The sequence below is a fragment of the Myotis myotis genome, unplaced genomic scaffold, assembly GCF_014108235.1.
Source record: "Myotis myotis isolate mMyoMyo1 unplaced genomic scaffold, mMyoMyo1.p scaffold_m19_p_1, whole genome shotgun sequence".
Taxonomy (NCBI): domain Eukaryota; kingdom Metazoa; phylum Chordata; class Mammalia; order Chiroptera; family Vespertilionidae; genus Myotis; species Myotis myotis.
In genome coordinates, this window is record NW_023416313.1 from 38,565,033 (window position 1) to 38,588,699 (window position 23,667).

The 23,667-nt window shown below is 39.4% G+C and overlaps 1 protein-coding gene and 1 non-coding gene across 14 annotated transcripts in view; one reads left to right on the forward strand and one right to left on the reverse strand.

Annotated features, from left to right (window-relative positions):
• ADGRL3 (adhesion G protein-coupled receptor L3) overlaps positions 1-23,667 on the forward strand; it is a 770,556-nt gene that overhangs the window by 338,249 nt on the left and 408,640 nt on the right. The window lies entirely within an intron of this gene.
• LOC118660869 lies at positions 21,165-21,346 on the reverse strand. The gene has a single exon (XR_004969067.1). It is a non-coding gene; the product is annotated as a U2 spliceosomal RNA (small nuclear RNA).

Genomic DNA, 23,667 nt, shown 5'->3' on the forward strand with positions numbered 1-23,667 from the left:
TTGGTGCTCCCTGAACAGGCCACATTCATTCATGCTTATTCCCTCCACATGGAATTCTCTTCTTTCCCTTTGTTACTTAACCATTTCCCTGTGATTCACTTGTCAAACTCCTAATTATCTTTGAAGACTCAGTTTCAAGTCCCTGCCCTCTATATTCCCTTCCCTAGGCTACACAATCCTACTATGGCACTTAACTTATTGTTATTGAACATTTGCTTCGAAGCAAAATAGAAATACAAACTGGGAAGAATTGTTGAATGCATTCTGTTGTTTTAAAGCTCTGGTAATTAGTTTTTAATATGTAATAATCATTTGTTTTATGAGACAATACATGTTGACTATAATGGTTAAATAAGGTATATTTTATGTATTCATCTATCACTTGGAATATACTATGCTTTTCCTACATTTCAAAAGAGTAATTGTAAAACCAGTTACAATCTGATGGTATTTGACCTGTAAGTGACTAGGATAATCTAAATTTCTAAGAGTAAAGTAATGATGTCCTTAAATTGCTGTGATGATTGGTTTGTCTTTGGGAAATGGTAGAATAGATTGAGTACCTAAAGTAACTATGGTGGATCCCTGCCTTTGGAGGTCATTACGTGTGTAGGATGGAGAAAACTTTGCCCACCAATCTGCCTAATATTCCAATATCTATTGAATTTTTCTTAAAGTTTTATAATACTTTTTTAAAATGGAGGGTAATATACTCCTTTATAACAACCTACAGAACTCTTTTGTCTCCATCTGGCTGATTCCATATGGCCTCTCACACTGCTGTAGACTTTTTGTTCAAGACAGTGGGAAAGAGATAAGCCTGTTCTCCAGTTATATGTTTGTTATCATTATCACTAAAATAGAGATTCTCTGATTTATTTAAGATTGTAGAAATTTTTTTCAGGTGAAATTTCATGGTAGCTTTGGTTGCAAACAACTTGAAAAGGGTATATTTGAAGAGAAAGGGCATTATGTTGATAAATAAACATGGTCTTTTAATTTTCTCTCAGAGTACTTAAGGAATATGAGTGTTCTTTCTTAATAATATTGGTAAGTATTTATACCAAAAGCTCTTCTACTAATTTTTTTGCCACCCAGGTAAAATTATTTCTGCCATTCAAGACTTATTTCTGTTAGGATGCATTGCTTCATGTTGAATACCTTATTAGGTAGTAGATAAAAAAGGCAATAATTCTGCTTGTCTTCCATTATTTAACAATGCTATTTCAAATATATTTTTATTGATTTCAGAGAGGAAGGGAGAGAGAGAGAGAGAGAGAGAGAGAGAGAGAGAGAGAGAGAGAGAGAGACATCAATGATGAGAGAGAATCACTGATTCACTGATTGGCTGCCTCCTCCTGCACACCACCCACTAGGGATCTAGCCAGCAACACAGGCTTGTGCCCTGACTGGGAATCGACCTTGACCTCTTGATTCTTAGGTCAATGCTCAACCACTGAGCCACACCAGTCAGGCTAACAATGCTATTTTAAAATAATTCTCAATGAACATGTATTTTATTCCCTGCCCTTTGGTTTAGGAAAATTGTGGAGAAAGCAATGCATGTCTTGGAAGATGATAGACCTTTTATTTATTGAGGTGTAATTATTTCAACCCATATCTTATTTATGATCTCATATTACTCTAGATGCATAGAAGGTTTCCTGACATATCTTTTCTTCTTCAGGAAGAAAAATAAGTAATTTACTGCATTTTTTTAAAAACAGATGATTCAGGGGACTTAGGAAGAAGTAAAAATGAAAGTCTCTTCAGAATATTTGACCTATTTTACGAGGAATTTTAGATTACCTGAAATTTCCATAGCCTTATGCTATTGGTCAAATCCTTATAGAGAAAGGAAAACTGCTCTGCACATGTTTCTCTCCATTTTGAAACACACAGTTGTTCCATTTCTATTGCATAGAAATTTAGAAATTACAGGCTATCTACACTAATAAAAGAGAAACATGCAAATTAACCATCACTCTACCACTCCACTACACCCTCAAGCCATGCCCACCAGACAATCAGGAGCGAGTATGCATATTAACCGAACTAAGATGGCGGCGGCCACAGAGCTGGAGTGAGCAGGAGGCTTGGGTTGCCTCCAGTGATGGAGGAAGCCAAGCTTCCCACCTGCCCTGGCCAGCCCTGGGCTCCATTCAAGGCTACAAAGTTTCAATTATAGAAGATAAGTAAATCCCAGATACCTGCTTCCAGACCAAAAGGAGAGGCTGGAAGCTTGGGTCGCCAGGGGGCATGGCCAGCCTGAAAACGGCCATCAGCCCCTCACCCAGGCTGACCACATCCCCATGGGGTGAGGGTCCCCACTGGGGGGCTTGGTCAGCCTGCAAACAGCCATCAGCCCCTCATCCAGGCTGCCCAGGCACCCCATTGGGGACCCTCACCCTGAAGGGGGTGTGGCCAGCCTGAAAACGGCCCTCAGCCCCTCACCCAGGCTAACCACACCCCCATTGGGTGAGGGTCCCCACTGGGGGGCTTGACCAGCCTGCAAATAGCCATCAGCCCCTCACCCAGGCTGGCCAGGCAGTCCAGTTGGACCTGCACCCTGATCCTGGACACCCTTCAGGGCAAACCAGCCGGCCCCCACCTGTGCACCAGGCCTCTATCCTACATAGTAAAAGGGTAATATGCAAATTTACCTTAACAGCAGAACTACTGGGAATGACTGGTCACTATGACACACACTGACCACCAGGGGGCAGATGCTTAATGCAGGAGCTGCCCCCTGGTGGTCAGTGTGCTCCCACAGGAGCAGCCCTGCTCAGCCGCAAGCTAGGCTGACGGCTGCCAGCACAGCGGTGGTTGCGGGAGCCTCTCCTGCCTCCTCAGCAGCGCTTAGGATGTCTGACTGTAGCTTAGGCCTGCTCCCTGCTGGCAAGTGGACATCCCTCGAGGGCTGCCGGGCTGCCAGAGGGATGTCTGACTGCCAGCTTAGGCCCGATCCCCCAGGGAGCAGGCCTAAGCCAGCAGGTGGTCATCCCCCGAGGGGTCCCAGACTGCGAGAGGGCACTGGGAAGGCTGAGGGACCCCCCTGAGTGCACAAATTTTTGTGCACCAGGCCTCTAGTAAATCTCATAAACATCTATATAAATAAGAATTGATATTTTTTATTCTTAGTGACGTTGACTTTAGAAATTAATTTTAGCTGAGGGATCCCATTTCACCATACACACACATACACACACATATGCACACATGCACACACAGTTTATATTCCTATGTTTGTTTTTTCTTGTCATATCACTTCTCCTAGTTTTAAAAACCTCAGTCTTGCTACCATCCAAATTTATTTTCCATAAGATGGCCCTAACTCTATCAGTGTTTTATGTAAAGTTAAAATTTATATTTAATCACATACTATTTTAACACTTTTAATGATGATATAGGATAATGAATCTTGTCCATCCCACAGTAAATTGGAACTTAAATAGAAGGCCAAACCAATGGAACTCAGATATATCAGTTTGTGCCTGTGTTCCCTTCTGTTTACTTAAACTTAGGGAATCTATTACTATCTGTTGCTTTACTGTAAAATAGTCATTTTCCCCCCATTTGGCTTGATTTTGTATGGATTCCTAAACTGTTTTCTTGGCATTTATGATTTCCAGTTTATGGATTTGCATAGAAAAGCGTAAAAGTGCATATGCTGACTCTAGGAAAGGGGGAAGAGAGGATTTGGCTCAAAACAGGTTTTTTAATAGTGTGCTACGGCTTCAGTACCAAAGTACTCCATTTTCAGGAGTTTAAACAACAGAAGTTTATTGTCTCACAGTTTTGGAGGCCATGGGTCCAAGATCAAGGTATCCATAGGTTATGTTCCTCATAAGGACTGTGAGGAAAGGTCTCTCTCCTTGGCTTATAGATAATTGTCTTCTCCCTGTATCTCTTAATGTAATCTTCCCTCTATGTGTGTCTCTATGTCCAAATTTTCTTTTATAGGGACACCAGTCATATTAGATTAGGCCCTATCCTAATAACCTCATTTTAAGTTAATTATCTTGTAAAGATTCCATCTCCAAATAAGGTCACATTCTGAAGTACTGGGGTTAGGACTTTAACATAGGAATTTTGGCAGTGGACACAATTCAACAAATAATAGGGAGGAAAAGTTGAATTTCCACTAGCAGGGCTGTACCTGCTATTTGAAGTTACTTTTTAAAATATAAACCCTTTCTCTTGGTATCTGTTGTATATTAGAGGAGATTAACAAAATATGTTTTGGCATAGACTCCATACTTGTAATGTGTCTGGTGAAGCTGAAACATGTATGATTCATAAATAAAATTGAGTTAAACATAATATATAATTTTGAAAGTTTATGTAAGGAAGTTTGGCCTTACTGAAAAAATATTTTGAATAATAGACTGAGTATAAAATGTGTACTATTTATAGTATCATTAGCAATATATTTGTGCCAATTTTTTTCTCTCTGTTATTATTTTAAAAAATAAGAAGTTTCTTTCTTACTTTTTTTTTTGGGGGGGGGGGGGCGCCGAGAGGAGGCTGATCTATTTGCTCAACAAAAAATTATAACAGCCTAACTTATGTAACATGGAATTGCCCATACTGTGTCATCAATCACCCATTCAACTTGGACTCTAAGCTTGAAGAACATTATTAATCATTTACTTCACTTCCCATTTTTTATGATAAGGAAATAGATTTCTCAGGCATAGAAGGGACTTGCCAAATGCTGTGCAATTGGTAAGACTAGGGCCAGAACCCAAAACTTATAAAGTAAAAATTCAACAAATTTTATTATTATTTTTTTATCCTCACCCATGAATGTGTTTTCATTGATTTTTTTCCAAAATATATTTTTTATTCATTTCAGAGTAGAGGGAGAGAGAGAGAAACATCAGTGATGAGAGAGAATCATTGATCAGCTGCTTCCTGCATGACCCACGCTGGGGATCAAACCCACAACCTGGGAATGTGCCCTGCTCCAGAATTAAAGTGTGACCTCCTGGTCCCTAGGTCATTGCTCAACCACTGAGCCACACAGTGCTTCATTGATTTTTGAGAGAGAGAGAGAGAGAGAGAGAGAGAGAGAGACACCAATTGGTTGCTTCCTTCATAAGTTTGACCAGAAATCAAACTGGCAAACTTTTGATATACTGGACGATGCCCAATCAACTGAGCCTCCTAGCTAGGGCCAAATTTCACAATTTTCCTTTAAGTTCATCAGCTTTGTAATTTTCCTGATGAGGGAACTAGGTCTCAGAGAAGTTACATAATGTATCAAAGGCCATACAGCAGGTTCAGTTGTAAAGTAAATATCGAAGTGTAAGCTTAACTAGTGCACTGATTTTTAAATCAGTTCAAGGAAGGTCAGTGCCAAGGGATGGTTTAGGGGCCTTTAGATAACCTTCATGAACTTCATCACCTTCAAATGACCTTAGATAAAACAAGCAAAATATTTAAGCAAATACACACAGGAGTGGGAAAAGTAGAGAGAATATCTTCAGTCGTCAGGCTATTGAAGTCACAGATTAATTTGTACTAGCATTGGAGTAAGTGGCCAGTCATTAAGATGAAAAAGATATATTAATGTTTGAGGACAAGACTCTTTGTCTTCCCAACATCTACTCCAGCTATATTGGTATTTCTTAGCCACTTTGGAACCTTCACTGGATATATTAATGTCTTCTGTACACTATTCTTGTTGGGGCAAAAAGTAGATTAAGTCTAATTATTAATTCCGTGTGTGTGTATGTGTGTGTGTGTGTGTGTGTGTGTGTGTTTTCACTTATTATGGTGCTTTATATTTTTTTCATTCAATTTTCATTTATCCTTTAATATATCTAATTATATTATTACTTTACTAGAGGCCCGATGCACGAAATTTGTGCACGTGGGGGGAGTCCCCTCAGCCCAGCTTGCACCCTCTCCAATTTGAGGCTCCTCGGGGGATGTCTGAGTGCCGGTCTAGCCTGGAGGTCAAACATCCCTCTTATAATCCTGGACCACTGGCTCCTAATTACTCACCTGACTGCCTGCCTGGTCGCCCCTAACTGCCCCATTGCCAATCGATCACCCCTCACTGCCTCTGCATGCCGGCCTGATCACCCCCCCACTGACCCCCTGCCAACCTGGTTGCCCCCAATTGCACCTCCCCCTGCCGTCCTGGTCGCCTCCAACTGCCTCCTCTGCTGGCCTGGTTACCTCTTACTGTCCCCCCTGCCGACCTGGTCACCCCCAACTGCCCCCCATGCCAATCTGGTCACCCGCAACAGCCCCCACTGCTGGCCTGGTCACCCCACGCAGCCTGCTGTTCAGTCATTTGGTCGTCCCTCACTATCCCCCCTGCCAGCCTGGTCGCTCCATGAAGTCTGCTTGTTCAGTTGTTTGATCGTCCCTCGGCCGGCCCTGGGTGGTTGGGCAGCTGACACCCAAGGCTTGCCTGCGCCTCGGAATGGCCCTGGGCGGCTGGGGGCCTGAAGGTACTGGGGGACTCTGGAGGCAGGCTCACGGGGCAGCCGGACCTGCCTTGGGGCTGGCCCAGCCATGCCATGCACCTGTCAAACTGGCAGGGCTGAGGGGACTGGACGCTGCTATCTTGTGGCCATGGGCACTGCCATCTTTGAGGGCGTGGCAGATAATTAGCATATTCCCTCTTTATTGATAGAATTATTGATAGGATTATCTCTCTCCATCTGCAATATTTCTCCTTTATCAGAATCTTACCTCCTTTAATTTTTAATCTTTTTGCATGACCCCTCAGCAAATCAACTACAAATATTTTTAAGGCTTCTCCGCAAGACATGCTCAAACAAGCAAATAAACTAAAATAATTAGTGATAATAATTTCTAAAAGTCTATTCACCATACTATTTTCTTTTGTTACTTTTTCTTCAAGTCATGCTAATCATTTGTAACTAAATTTATTTTTTATCATTAGTGGATCCAAATGCAGGTTTTTCTTTCTTTCCCACTATCCTATAGAACCAATCTTTCATAAATGGAAACAGTAGAAGAAAAATGTTGTGAAATGATTGTTTACATTCATAGATGAGGTGCTGAGGAATTGAGAAGTATGTATAGTGTGGTTATACACACTTAGAAGTGATGGAGTCAGAATTCTGTAACAAAGAATCTCTCTATACTTTCAAGACTGATTTATATATGTGCTTGAGATTTAAGGGCTAAATCTTTATTGAGTCTTTTTATATGTACAGACTTACCTATAAGTGTCCTTATTTTTGTCTACTTCCCCACAAATTTGAATAACCCTGACACTCCTTTTTTTCTGTGGCTAGTACAGCCATCTCTATCAACTTTGGTACCATCCTATCCCTCCCTCCCACATCCTGAGAACTAACAAAATTTGGACTGATTTCCACAAGTCTCTTAGGGCTGAATTCTCTAGAATCTTTACTAACATTGCTATTTCCTCTTATCGGGGTAATTAAAATGATCACCTTTGATCATTTGTTATTCTTTCTACCACTTACCCGCACACCCCCTAAATCCTCTCAAATCCATCTCATTCATCTCAGGCTGATTATTCTTCCTAATGTGCAGTTACAACCAAATCAAGAGTCCACTCAAAGATATGGATGTCTCATAACTGGAACACCTCCCTATCCCTTGCAGTCTCTGTTCCCTGGATCCTTGCCTGTGAGAGTAGTACTCTCAGCCAGGGACAACTGAGGCACTCACCTGAGCCTGGAGTGGACTGTTCTTCTTTTATGCTCTCAGGACACACTTCAGCAACAGCAATCAGGAAACTTTGAGGAAAAAGATTTATTTTTCACAGGTCCTGGAGGGTAAACAGCACAGCCATGAGCCAAACAAGGAGGTTGTGGGTGGAAAGAGAGAAAGAGTTCAGAATAGGACTCTGCCCTTACTAAGCAGATGGTGGATGTCTAGGGTTTCTTGAGTTCATTCTTTATTGGATAATTTAAAGCATAAGACTGGGAATTAGGGCTCAGGAAAGGAGAAGCAAGGTCGCTCAAGCAGTGAGTTATGTAGGTTGTCCTGGGCTTTTTGAAAGAGGGTCTTTCATGGGTAGGAGTGGTCTAGTTCCTTATTTGGTTGTTTTGCTAGTAGCTGTGTCATTTAGCTGTGGCAATATGCTTATTCAAGATGATGTCGTGAAATGAATGCCTTGGCATTCAAAAGTTTAATATGCCAAGGAATTACACTACAATAAAAAAATTAATGTCAGGAACTTACACTATAGTCTGTTATATTTTTCACCATAACACTTACCACTAATGGATACACCATGAATTTATGGTTCATTTTCTATATCGTCTCAATCTGGAATTAAGCTTCATGAGGACTAACATGAGGGTATTTTCTTTTTCTGTTAGTTTACTGCTATGCACTAGTTCTTTGGAGTATGTGTAGGAAATTGATAAGTATTAGTTGAAGAAAAAAACAAACTCAGTGATCTCTTTAACATAAGCTAACATAATATATGTGTGTGTGTGTGTGTGTGTGTGTGTGTGTGTGTGTCCTATCTAATAACAGACAAAAAGGGTAATTGACCGTACTTTCGCTACGCTTAACATTGGCTAATCAGCAAGATATGCAAATTAACCACCAACAAAGATGGCGGCTGGCAGCCACACAGCTGAAGCGAGCAGGAGGCTTGCTTGCTCCAGTGATGGAGGAAGCCAAGGTTCCCCGCCAGCCGCGGCCCAGCTCTAAGCCCAGCTCTAAGCTCCGAAAGCAACAACGTTTCAATTATAGAAGCTAAACAAACCCCAGATACCTGCTTTCAGCAGGCCATGGCTTCAGAGCTGCAGTGAGCAGGAGCCAGCTCCCAGCTCCAGTGACAGCAACAAAGTTTCAATTATAGAAGGTAAATAAATGCCAAAAGAAAAAAAAAAGAAAAAAGGAGAGGCTGGGAGCTTCAGTCGCCGGCAAGCTGGAAAACGGCCCTCAGCCCCTCACCCAGACTGGCCAGGCACCCCAGTAGGGACCCCCACCCTGAAGGGGGTATGGCCAGTTGCAAACAGCCATCAGCCCCTCGCCCAGGCTGGCCAGGCACCCAAGCGGGACCCCGACCCTGATCCGGGACACCCTTCAGGGCAAACCAGCTGGTCCCCAACCGTGCACCAGGCCTCTATCCTATATAGTAAAAGGGTAATATGCAAACTGACCCTAACAGCAGAAGGACTGGGAATAACTGGTCACTATGACACACACTGACCACCAGGGGCAGATGCTCAATGCAGAAGCTGCCCTCTGGTGGTCAGTGTGCTCCCACATGGGGGAGCTCTGCTCAGCCACAAGCCAGGCTGATGGATGCCAGTACAGGGGTGGTGGTGGGAGCCTCTCCTGCCTCTTCAGCAGCGCTAAGGATGTCTGACTGCAGTTTAGGTCTGCTCCCCGCTGGCAAGTGGACATCCCCTGAGGGCTGCCGGGCTGCCAGAGGGATGTCTGATTGCCAGCTTAGGCCCAATCCCTCAGGGAGCAGGCCTAAGCCAGCAGGTGGACATCCCCCGAGGGGTCCCAGACTGCGAGAGGGCACAGGCCAGGCTGAGGGCCCCCACCCCCCCGAGTGCACAAATTTTTGTGCACCGGGCCTCTAATATATGTATGTTTGTTTTTTTAAAAATATGTTTTTATTGCTTTTAAAGAGGAAGGAAGAAGGAGAAAGATAGAAACATCAATGATAAGAGAGAACCATTGAGCAGCTACCGCCTGCATGCCCCACACAGGGGATCGAGCCCACAACTTGGGCATGTACCTTGACTGGGAACCCACCTGTGACCTCCTAGCTGGCTCTTTGTGTTCAAAGCCATGCTGGTTGGCTGTGTGTGTGTGTGTGTGTGTGTATTTTGCCTCTGTGTTTATTGAAACCAAATGGAGAAATGGGTGAGCATGGAAAGACTGGGACTGAAGTGCTACGGTAGAGGATTATGAGAGACATTTGATCAAAGTTGTCTTGAAATCAAGGCTATCTCAAAAGACATCTTTATCTTTCGCCAGCTTTGCTTATTGGTTAGAGCACAGTCTGAAGGGTCTGGGTTTGATTAAGGTCAAGGGCATGTACCTTGATTGCAAGCTTGACCCCCGGCCCTGGTCCAGGCACATGGGGAGTCAACCAATCAATAATGTCTCTCTCACATTGATGTTTCTCTCTCTGTCTCTCATCCTTTCCACTCTCTCTAGAGTGGCAATGGGAAAAATATCCTTGCTTGAGGATTAACAATAACAACTACAAAAAGACATCTTTAAGCAGTGAAGACAGGAAAGGACACAAGATAGGATCTAAGGAAAGCATAAAATCTAAATGATATTTATTAGAGAAGAGACTACAAACATATGATAGTATAGTACATTTGCCAACAAGATGAATCAAGGGCTTAGATCAGAAAAATATGGAGGTTTGGGGCAGCATGGGGGTTGATAATAATTTTATTGGAATTCTATGTATTTTCATTGCCCCCCTAGATGGCTCTTTATCCCTGTATTTGTCTACTTCACTCCATCAGGAATTATGTTGTATATATTTATTACATAATAAATATATACTTACAAGCCTTACAGTATCAAAACAGACCAGATGTGTAACTTTGATTGACACATATTATATACTTAATGAGTGATTTAATTTCTCTGAAGGAGATTCAAATTATCCTCATTTAATAAAGAATAAACTCAGCCTGTATTGCTCAGTGGTTGAGCATTGACCCATGAACCAGGAGGTCATGGTTTGATTCCAGATCAGGGCACATGCCCTGGTTGCAGGCTTGATCCCCAATAGGGGGCATGCAGGAGGCAGCCGATCAATAATTCTCTCTCATCATGGATGTTTCTGTCTCTTTCCTTTTCCCTTCCTCTGAAATCAATAAAAACATTTAAAAAAAATAAAACTTCAAAAATTTGAGAAAGTTGCTCATGAATAAATAGCTTTTGGATACGAACCATAATATTTATATTCAGTACTTTCATGTTCATCTCCCAGAGAATAAAGCTTATTCCTTGACATATAATAAAACTCAGCAGCTATTTGTTGAATGAAGGGTTGAGTAGATAAGTAAATAAATTGTATTAACTTACAAATAATAATAGGTTCACATGATATGATTTTTCCCAAAATAACTATAGGAGTATTTTAAAAATTTTAATATTTGATAGGGAGTTTTTTAAAAAAATTTTGGCTTTTTATAAATCAATTTCCTTGGCAAACCTTGCTTTAATAGATTTAATGTTATAATAAACAAGCCTATAAACTATATAAAACACTATAATCATATAATTTATCACTTTTTTAAAATGTAACTGTTATTCCAGTGGGCTGACAGCTTCTCTACAGAAACTTATCAGGGAACCATAGTGCAAAAGAAACCTTAATTCTTAGTAAAGCCTATCTCTGCAGTTACTCTTGTTTCAGTGAAAACCATAATTCATTCTGCTTTTCGTGGTCTTTTTTTTTTTTTTGTCCTGTGAACCAATTTATAGCTCAGTCTCTTCGTAGACTTAGAAGTGAAAATTCTTCATTTACTTGGATGTTGTAATGTGAGAAAAGAAACAGCATTTTAAATGAATGTATTTTTAAAAAGCAATTTATGAGATATTATGAATTATATAAGAGACACAGATGATCCTATTTTTAATATGTATGTTGAAAAACACATTTCTGAATCCTTAGAAAATTTAAACCATGTGACTGGTGATTTATATATATATATATATAAAACAATGTGGTATCTTAAAATACTATGAATTAAATACTGTACCAGCAACACATGATTAATAAAAATCTCACTTATTTCACAATTTGTCCCATAAATACTGCTGCATTAATTTGTGTCATGTTACAGACATTTATAATTATTACAGATGTGAATGTTCCATGTATTTTTAAGGCCCATTCTATGATCTGACCTCATCTTTGAGACCACCCAAATAAAGAAATGCTTTTGGCACTTTGAATCCCCAAGCATCTTTTGCCAAGACTTCAAAATTTTTATTTGCCAAATTCCTGGACCATTTCTGAAATAAGATTTATGAGTCATCTGAATAAAATCCCTTATATTCATGATAGAATATTCTTTTTTCTAAATTGATGATTTTCATGTAATATGATACTGTGTTTCTGTGAAATAGAAATTTCATTGAATGATTCATATTTTCTAATCAATTTATAAACTAGAATCTCTTTATTTTTGTAGAGATTTTGGACAAAGAAGCCTTTCAATTAAAATTAATAAATATAAAAAAACTTTAGAAAATACTTCCAACTTACATTCAACAAATATCTCCCTACAAAATTCCATTCTGCTTTATAGGTTTGGGCAAATGTAAAATATAACCAGAGAAAGCATATGAACTGTGAAAAAGGAGATATTATTTATTTCATTGCAGAATGGTAGTTGAGTTTTAAAAGTAACCATTGATCTCTCTTTTTTGAAAGTGTATGTGAAGGGAAAAAACAGACACTAAATATTGGTCAAATAAGTGTATAAAAAAGAAAAAAATAAAGAACATTAAAAACCACATATGAATATTTTTACACTCTTTGATTAAAATTAAATGCTTTCATTCTCAAACCAAATGGCCTCTGTCATTCAACTTAACTCTGTGTTATGACTGGGTATTTACTCATAAGCAGTCTCCTTGAAAGCATACTTTACATCAAACTATAAGAAAGTGTATGGACTCATCAGACTTAAACATCAGCAGTCCTAGGAAAATAACTTAATATTTCACATTTTTATAAAGTAACCCTGTGTGTGTGTGTGTGAGATTTGTGACACCTTGTATATATTGAAAAGGCAAGTATAAATAGGGAGAGTAATTGCTGTAAAGTATATGTATATAATCATCAATCATAAGTATTTATTAATGTATCATTTTAGTACTTTAATAATTAAGTTCATATTTTAGTTTTTAAATAAAGATGGCAAAATTGGGGAGTTGGGGCACCGCAGCCTGTTCACTTAATACATTTAGTGAACAAGATCTTTACAAAAAACAAATAAACAAGCAAACAAAAAAATTCCTCAGATATTAAGAGGAGATCCTATTTGGAGAATAGGGAAATATAGCAATCGTAGTCAAGATTAATAGCAAGGATCTTGTGCCCAGCTAGTGTCGCTCAGGGTTGAGCGTCAACCCAGGCACCAAGAGGTTGCAGGTTTGATCCAGGTCAGGGCACATTCCTGAGTTGCAGTCTCCAGCCCTGGCAAGGGGGTGTGCAGGAGGCAGTGGATCAATCAATCTCTCTTTTCTATCTCTCTCTCCCTCTCCCTTTCTCTCTCTCTAAAATCAATAAAGACATATTTAAAAGGATATAAAAATAAATAAATAAGAGCAAGGACCTTGGAAATACTAGCAGATATCCAAGTGAGAATAAATATGAAACTAGATGAGCAGCAGGATATTTGTTAAAGTTCAATTCAATGAATCCAATATGGTTGACAGGAAGAGGTGTCCAATTAGGAAATAATTTTTGACTTATGTATTTCTAATAATGGGGTTGTTTCTTGTAGCTGGGCAATTTTCTAGGCATTACAAGGATTCTTTCATTAAAAACAACTTTCATTTTACTTTGTAATCCTGAGATGGTAATTTGAAGACTTGTTAAAATTTGCAAGGTATTTTTACTTATATAAACTCTTTAGAAATAGATTGGCAAATTCATATTAAAATGCATTAGTATACTTTTAATTATTAATATGAAAATTCCCCTATGTTACTTATTAAAAGTAGTATACTATATTTATGGCTGCTTTCTCAATAAAATTTATCATATTCTTTGCCCTGATTGGGATTAAACCCACAACCCTTTGTTGCATGGGACAACGCTTTAACCAACTGAGTGACACTGGCCAGGGTTCAACATGTATCATATATATATGTGTGTGTGTGTATATATATATAATATATATATAATATATATATATTATATATATATGATATATGTTGAACTATATATATATATATATGATATGTGTTGAACTATATATATATATGTGTGTGTGTGCACAAAAATTTATGCACGGGGGGGGGGGGGAGGTTCCTCAGCCCAGCCTGTGCCCTCTTGCAGTCTGGGACCCCTCGGGAGATAATGACCTGCTGGCTTAGGCCTGCTCTCGGGTGGCAGAGGGAAGGCCCAATCCCTAGATGCAGCCCCTGGTCGGGCTCAGAGCAGGGCCGATTGGGGAGTTGGGGCACCGCAGCCTGTCACACACAGAGCTGCAGGGCGATCAGGGGTTTGGGGAGCTCCCCCGTATCAGGCACAGAGCAGGGCTGATCAGGTGGTTGGGGTACCTTCCCCTGTCACGAACAGAGCCGGGCGGATAGGGTGGTTGTGGCCCCACCCCCTGTCACACACAGAGCCGCAGGGCGATCAGGAGGTTTGGGCGCTGCCCCCTGTCACGCTGATCCCGGTGCCGGGAGGCCTCTCGGCTCCGCTGATCCCGGTGCTGGGAGGCATATTACCCTTTTACTATATAGGATAGAGGCCTGGTGCATGGGTGGGGCTGGCTGGTTTGCCCTGAAGGGTGTCCTGGATCAGGGTGGGGGTCCCCACTGGGGTGCCTGGCCAGCCTGGGTGAGGGGATGATGGCTATTTGCAGCTGGTCACACACTCTTCAGGGTGGGGGTCCCCACTGGGGTTCCTGGCCAGTCTGGATGAGGGGCTGAGGGCTGTTTTCAGGCGGGTGGGTGACTGAAGCTCCCAGCTTCTCCTTTTTTTCTTTTCTTTTTTTATTCTGGGCCAGCTTTAGCTCTGGCTCCAGCTCTGAGCCCTCTGCTGCTGAAAGCAGGTATCTGGTTTGTTTGGGTTCTACAATCGAAACAATGTATAACTCCATCTCTGAGATCCCGGCGGGCTGAAAGCAGGTTTCTGGGGTTTTGTTTAGCTTCTATATTTGTTACAGTGTTTCAAACTGCAAGCTCAGAGGCTGGCAAGGCAGGCGGGGAACGTTGGAGTCCTCCGTCACTGAAGCAAGCAAGCCTCATGTTCGCTTCCAGCTGCCTGGCTGCTGGCCGCCATCTTGGCTGGCAGTTAATTTGCATATCGCCCTGATTAGCCAATGGGAAGGGTAGCAGATGTATGGCTAATTACTATGTTTCTCTTTTATTAGATAGGATGGCATCTCTTAATCATATTTCAACAAATATAAGATGCCTCTTATTATAAGATATAACACAATTTTATGTACCATTGAGGAAAAAAGCATGTTGCCATTTAAATTGATAGACTATAGATTATTATGATGCATCCAATTTCAGATATGTTAAGATATGTATATAATGTAGAACTTGGAAAGGATAATCATAGTATGTTGCAGACACTGTGAGAAACTTTGAAGTTCATTAACCTATTTCATCCTTAAAAACCACAAGAGAGCTTTTCATATCTAGTATATATATATATATATATATGGTTTATTTATTTTAAACTTTCATTTATTTCAGAGAGGAAGGAGAGGGGGAGAGAGAGAGAGATAGAAACATCAATGATGAGAGAGAATCAGTGATTGGCTGCCTTCAGCACTCCCCACACTGGGGATCGAGCCCACAACCTGGGCATGTGCCCTTCACCGGAATCAAACCTGGGGCCCTTCAGTCCACAGGCCGACGGTCTATCCACTAAGCCAAACCAGCTAGAGCTCAATTTGTATTTTTGTTAAATGAGTAAATGAACTTAATCACTGATGTGAATGATCGATATTGATCGTTCAGGCATGTCAGAGTTTGTATTTCTCGACCAGCACTTTTAAAATTAGTTTTTATTTCACAATTTATTTTTGTAACGATTGGAGGAGAGATTCAGTTGGATATTTGGAACTTTTATTTCAGTCTATCTCAAAAAACTTACAGTGAGGCCATGAATTTTTATTATATAGATACTTTCTATTAATTTTTATTTTAGTAAGACAATGTTTTACTGACCTCAGTAGTATATTTTGTGGTTGAATGTAACAATTGAGGGCTGTATGTGTTCTATGTCATGATTATTTTTCTACATATAGAAATAATCTTTGGGATAGACTTTATCACCTTTCTCCTTTGATTTAAAAAATATATATTATTTTGGAAGTTAGTTCATAAGACTTTAGAAACTTAAAGTTTGTGACCTGCTTTTCTGCCTTCGGAATATTTCTGTTGTTTCAATTGCTGTTAGAGAGAAGATAAAAATCTGTTCATTTTAGCCCTGGTCTGGTAGCTCAGTTGATTAGAGTAACTCCGCTAATCAAGGCACATACAAGAAACAACCAAATGAATGCATAAATAAATGGAACAGCAAATCCATTTTTCTTCCATGTTTCACTCTCTCTCTCTCCTCTCTCTTCCCCTGTCTCTCCAATCAATAAATTTTAAAAACGTTTAGAATTTTTAGAGGCTTCCACTCAAAGGTGGGGAGAGGAGAGTTCGTTTCTGTCTAGCCCAACAGATTTCACTTTCAGTCAAAACATATTCAGTGTCCAGAATTATCCAATGTGTACTGTTTTCCCCACTATGATTTATAGTTTCATTTTGGCTAGATTTTTGTCATTCTGATTTTTTTTTGCTTTGGAGAATGTCATTAGTGTTTATTTAAAAACCACACAACTAGCTGTCCATTCTTTTTTGTTCCACATTTTGAGTATTTGGCAAATATCTGCATTTTATAGCCTGAGATATTTGCTTGGCTAATACGTTCCTCATTTACCAAAATTAGTGAATAGAGATCCACTGTTATTTATTTATTTATTTATTTATTTATTTATTTATTTATTTATTTATTTAGTATCTATGTATGTATGTATGTATGCATTTGTTTATTATTTACTTTTTGTTAATTCTCACCTGGAGCTATTTTTTTTCCATTGACTTTTAGAGATAGTGGAAGAGAGAGAGGGGTGGAGGGAGAGGGATGGAAGGAGGGAGTGAGGGAGGGAGGGAGGGAGGGAGAGAGAGGGAGAGAGAGAGAGAGAGGGAAACATTTAAGTGAGATAGACATATTGATTGATTGCCTCCCTCATGCACCCCTACCTGACCAGGATACAACCTGTAAGCCAGGTATGTGCCCTTGACTGAGAATCAATCCTACAACCCTTCAGGGCTGAGGCCAATACTCTAACAACTGAGCCATGCTTGGCAGGGTGAGATTCACTGTCTCTAAAGCTAGGATTTGCATTTAGTATTTAGTGTTACTAAAATTCTGTGTTTTTTAATTTATATTTTTATTGTTTAAAGTATTACATATTTCTCCTTTTTTCCCTTATAGACTTCTTTTCCTCAGCCATTCCCCCAGCACATGCCCTCACCCCCCTACTGTTTGTGTCCATGGGTTATGCTTTTGTGCATGCATACAAGTCCTTTGATTGATCTCTTACCACCCCACCCCCAGCCTTTCCTCTGAGTTTGGGTGGTCGGTTTGATGCTTCTCTGTCTCTATATCTACTTTTGTTTATCAATTTATGTTGTTCATTATATTCCACAGATATGTGAGGTCATGTGATATTTATCTTTCTCCAACTGGCTTATTTTGCTTAGCATAATGCTCTCCAGGTCCATCCATGCTGTTGCAAATGGTATGAGTTCCTTCTTTTTTATAGCAACGTATTATTCAATTATGTAGATGTACCACAGTTTTTTAATCCACTCATCTGCTGATGGCTCTTAGTCTGTTTCCAAATCTTAGCTATAGTAAATTGTGCTGCTATGAACATAGGGGTGCATATATCCTTTCTGACTGGTGTTTCTGATTTATTGGGCCCTGGAAGTGAGATCACTGGGTCAAATGGGAGTTCCATTTTTAATTTTTGAGGAAACTCTATACTGTTCTCCACAGTGGCTGCACCAGTCTGCATTCCCACCAGCAGTGCAAGAGGGTTCCTTTTTCTCCACATCCTCGCCAGCATTTGTCATTTTTTGATTTGTTGATTATAGCCATTCTGACAGGTGTGAGATGGTACCTCATTGTCATTTTGATGTATATCTCCATGATGATTAGTGACTTTGAGCATGTTTTCATATATCTCTTGGCCTTTCTTATGTCCTCTTTTGAAAAGTGTCTATTTAGGTCCTTTGCCCAGTTTTTGATTGGATTGTTTATCTTCCTTTTGTTAACTTGTATGAGTTCCCTATGAAATTTGGAGTCTAAATAAACCTTTATGGGATATAACACTGGTAAATATGTTCTCCCATGCATGCAGTGGGCTCTCTTGTTTTGTTGGTGGTTTCTTTTGCTGTGCAAAAGCTATTTATTTTGATGTAGTCCCAATTGTTTATTTTCTCCTTAGTTTCTATTGCCTTAGGAGCTGTATCTGTACAGATATCACTACGACATATGTCTGCTATTTTGCTGCCTATGGATTCTTCTAGTCAACTTCTTAATGAAAATTTATTTGTTTGAATTTATTGCTATTGAATATTTTCACTGGGAATAAAGTAAAGACTAAGCATTTCATTTTTAAGCAGCATATTCAACTTACAACCTTATTTCTAACAGATAGTTTCTAGTGGGATGAATGCTAACTTCTAGCTGCTATAAACAGGCCAGAGAAAACTGAGGTTAGAAACCTAACAATGTGGAAATACAGACTTGGTCAGCCTCCTTATGCTTAGGCTTATCATTCTAATCACAGGTGGATTATATAGACACAATCCAACACTCATTGGATATATGAACTGTTTTAAATCTTGTGGGTAAAGGGTTCAGTGTTGTGTATGTTTTTCAGTGTTGAAGGTGTAACCCAAGATATTATTTTTACAAGGTTTCTCTCTTCTATAGAAAATGTATGCTGCTGAATTAGAAAAGAATTGTCATAGCATTACTTTGCTTATGGATAAAACAAAACAAAAATACTGTTATATAGGCTGCTGAAAGCTCTTTATTCTTTCTAATTAATTGTGTGTGTGTGTGTGTGTGTGCGTGCGTGTGCTTGTATGAGAGAGAGAGAACGAATATGAACATAGCTTTTTATTTAGAACTTATATTTATCCTTCATTAAATTTCCAGTATGTCTCTTCTGTTAAAATCTGCATGACTACTGATTTTCTTGGTTTCACAATAAGAACAAATTTTAAATTTGATTTGCAATAAAGAAAAAAATATATTTATATACTGTAAGAAAAGTAGATGACTACAGTTGACAATTAATGTCACATTTTAAAATTAATGCCATGATTTTACACCTTAATGCAGTAGATTTTCACACAAAGACAATCTTCATATCAATTTTTCTGGTATAATATCAGTGTGTTTAAAAATATCCTTAAAATTCTAAAAATAGTAATAGTATGTGATGTTTTGTGCTCTTAAAAATATCCCTTGTCAGACACAATAAGTTTCCGTTAACATTTCATATTCAGGAATTAGACTCCATTTCACTGAACTTTAAGATCATTGATACTTTGTGTGATTTTTCTGGTAATTTCTCATGCATTTCCTGAATTAAGTCCCCTCTTTGTTTTTTCTGTGTGATGCACAAGGAGCATCTTTGCCTCTTACCTCTCACCTGTATGACTTTCTTGTTCAAACCTCCCATTCTTACCATTTTTGGCTATGCTGCAGTTTCCTGGTATATTGAAATGGGGATGAAAATACTGCCAAGCTGTTATTGTTCAGAGTTGAAAACAAAATAATACTTTTCAAGCACCAGCACCATGGGAAGAGCTTGATAAATGTTAGCAATTATCATGGTCATATCACCCTAAATAGCTTATCGCAATGTCTTCCTGAATAATTCCCAGACTCTGTTATCTTTCACTCTAATCTGATTGAATAATCTACTGGCTAATGCTTTTAAAAATTAATGTTATAAATATTTTATTATGGTAGGTTATAATGTCACCTTCCACTGTCCTATAAAGTTGGGGCTATATTCTTAATCTGATTTTGAGGATTCCTCTCCATCTGACTACTGTTTAGTTCTGCCTCCTCTGCTCCTGATATATGTGTGTGTATGTATGTGTGTGTGTGTGTGTGTGTGTGTGTGTGTGTGTGTATGTATCCTATCTAATAGTAGACAAACATGGTAATTGACTGTACCTTCCCTACGTTTCCCATAGGCTAATCAGTGTGATATGCAAATTAACTGCCAACAAAGATGGCAGCTAATTTATATACTGCAGGCGGGGCCGGCAGCACACGACGCTGCCTGCTGGACCCGGGCCCTGGATCTCTGACCCGGCGAGGCGGGGCCGGTAGCGCCTGATGCTGCCTGGGGGATCCGGGCCTTGGATCTGTGACTTGGCAAGGGAGCAAAGTGGCGGAGAAGGGAGAGAGCCCAGGTGGCAGAGAAGGGAGGGAGCCGAGTGTGAAGTGGTGAAGGGAGGGAGTGAGGCAGTGGAGAAGGGAGCGAAGCCAGCCTTGGCGGGCTTCGCTCCCTTCTCTGCTTCGATCTGGTCTCAGGAAGCCCTATTCTTGCAGGAATCTTCCTGCAAGAATATATATATATATATACACACTAAGGTCTGGTGCATGAAATTAATGCATGGGAGGGGGGGTCCGTCAGCTCAGCCTGCAACAACACAAATATTTCATGCCCTGCCTGGCCAGAGGCCCTCCGCGGCCGGGCACGGAACACTTGCCTTGTCACCAGGGCGACAACACAAGCGTCTCCCTCACCCCCCACCGCGGCTGCTTCATACCTGCTGCCCAAAGGCCTGCTGCGACTGGGGTGGAATGCTTGCCTCCTCACAACAGCGATGAAGCAAGCATTCCGTCAGGCCGCTCACGCTGCCTGCTCTCAATAGCCACCCCCCTGGGACTGGGGAACTTTGGCAGGTCTGGGAGGACTGGGTGCCGCAATCTTCTGGCTATGGGTTCCGCCATCTTTGTGACGGAATGATGGTTAATTTGCATATTACCCTTTTATTAGATAGGATATATATATATCTCCAGCTGTATTGAGATTTAATTATTTTGTATAAATGTAAGGTGTACAGCATGTTGATTTGAAAAACATACTGTGAAATGATATCCACAGAAGGGTTAGTTAATACCTTCATCACTTCACATGGTTGCCTTTTTTTTTGTATGCTGAGAACATTTAAGATCTCTCCTAGCTACTTTCAACTATATAATACCATATTCTTTTAAAAATATATCTTTTTTATTGATTTCAGAGAGAGGAAGGGAAAGGGAGAACCATCAATGATGAGAGAGAAAATCACTGATCAGCTGCCTTCTGAACCCATTGGGTATTGAGCCTGAAACCCTGGCAAGTGCCCTGACCACAAATTGAACCTTGACCTCCTGGTTCATGCACCTATGCTCAACCACTGAGCCACATCAGATGGGCCAGTATTCTTAACTATAATCACCATGATGTACATAAAATCCCCAGAATTTAGTTGTCTTTTAAACTGATAAGAACAGATACTACACTTGATCTTAGCCAAAAGGCCGAGAAGCGATTAGTTGTCTTTTAATTGAATGTTTGTATCTTTTGACCAATATCTCCACATTTCCCTCAAAGTCCTTCACCTAGTGGCTACTATTCTACTCTCTGTTTCTGTGAGTTTGGCTTTTTAAAATTCCATATATAAGTGATATCATGCAGTATTTGTCTTTCTCTATCTGACTTATTTCACTTATAATGCTTTTAAGATTCATCCATGTTGTCACAAATGCCATATTCTCCCCACCTCTCCACATGACTAAATAACATCCCATTGTATATGCAGGATTGGACAAAAGTAGGTTTATAGTTGTTAGTATAGAAAATTATATAATAATCTTATCTAATAATAGAGAAACGTGGTAATTAGCCATACCTCTGCTACCCTTCCCATTGGCTAATCAGGGCGATATGCAAATTAACTGCCAACCAAGATGGCGGCCGGCAGCCAGGTAGCTTAAGCAAATTTACACTTTCTCTGCTCTTTTGTCCTATTTTGTCACTCAACAGTTTGGTTGATGCCCACCCAAATTTACTAGTCTCCTGAAGCAAATGCTAACCATTTCAGAGATGCCCCACAGACATAGCGAGAAATAATGTGTTACCAGCTATGGGGAAACTCTTAGTCCCATCAAGTTGACAAGCAATATTAACCATCACACATTAGTTTTTATTACTTTCTTGATTCTATGTGATGACTCTGAAGATCCTTCTGACAATTCTGGAACCCCATTCTATTCCTAGGCCTGAGATAAAGCCCAATGTGGAGCAAGAATGTAAACAATGTTCAGATATTATGTTTAATATCTCCCAGCAGCCATATTGTAGGTGATTACTATGCATTAAATTGGCATATCTTTTCAATTTCTTTTGAATTGTGTAATTGTTTTTACTGGATTCTTATTTATCTTGAAATTATAATTTTTATTCTTAAGAACATTTTAAACAGCAAGTTTGGAATTTTTGACATTTAGAAAAACATGGGGATAATTGTGATATGTTAAATTTGAAAGCAGTTTAGAAATTGTATTCCTCGTGAGTATAATTGCAATACAGTGTGGAGTATAATTTTATTAAATGTTGAGAAGTTGTAACAAGTAGGTATGAATTCATTTATTCAGACACTTGCAACGTTTTTTAAGCAAAATTGTCTGTGTGAACAATTTCACTTGAAGGCCACCACTTTGTGTGTGTATCTTCAAAAAGAATAATTAATGTTACTCTCATGCTGAAGCTTCATAAGTCAAAAGGATAGCTGAGCAATAATTATTCTTATGCCATTCTATTCAATAGAACTTTTAAATCCTCTGTACTTTCATAATTTCTAAATTTCTTGATTTCTTGTTTTTTAACCTCAGAACATAATTGCTTTTCAGTTTTAATTGTCACTGTGTTATACTTTATTAAATCCTAAAATATAATTTAACTAATATGTATTTTTTGTTGAATTAGACTTGTTGAAATTCAGTGTATTAGAAGATTACTGGTAGCAGATGTACTTTTAAAGAAAGTAGATGATAGGTTGATATTTCATTGGGGCAATGTTATTTTTACTGCCAAATATTTTGGACTAGATTTTCAGAGCACATTTTAAAAGACTTATATAAATGTGTTGGCATGTAAAATGGCACAGAGAAATACACATATTTAAGAAAATTATGTTATAGGCTCTGCTCAGTCTTAAAACTGGGCATATTTACTTTTTTGGCAGCATTTAAGTAATGAAGTATTTTTAGAAGGCATTGACAATAAGTACAAAGTAGTCAACTTCTAGATATGTAAGTGTCCCTCTCCATAATTAAGAAACTCCTTTAAAATAATTAGTCTTGACTTACAAGTAGTTTAAATGCTTTTCTCTCATGGGGAACCAGATCGGTTTCCTTTTCATTCTAAAGTTTTCAAAAGTACCTTTGTTTTCTCCTTATGGTCACTGTAGGAAAATGTTTTTAACACCTATTAGTAATCAGTGAGCAAGAACAGGGAGCTGTTTCTCTTGTTTCATCCATGCTAAGAAGCACTGTGTTTAGGCATGTGTTTGACATGGCACGTGGGTACTTGCTGAGGTCTGGTCAACTTTAGCAGAGTAGCTCCATTTTCTTCATGATGCTTTTGGCCATGGACATAGGTAGTAAGTGCAGCATTCTACCAGAAGGTTAGCACATTTCACATCCAAACCTCCTTCAATTTATTCAGCTAATATTTATTACACACTTAATAGGTGACACTCTGCATTGTTATGCCAGATTCACTCATGGGATGAAAATGGGAAGAAACTCAATAATATGCCTTCTTCACCCCAAATTACTTGTTCATTGCCATTTCTCAATGCCCAATGCAG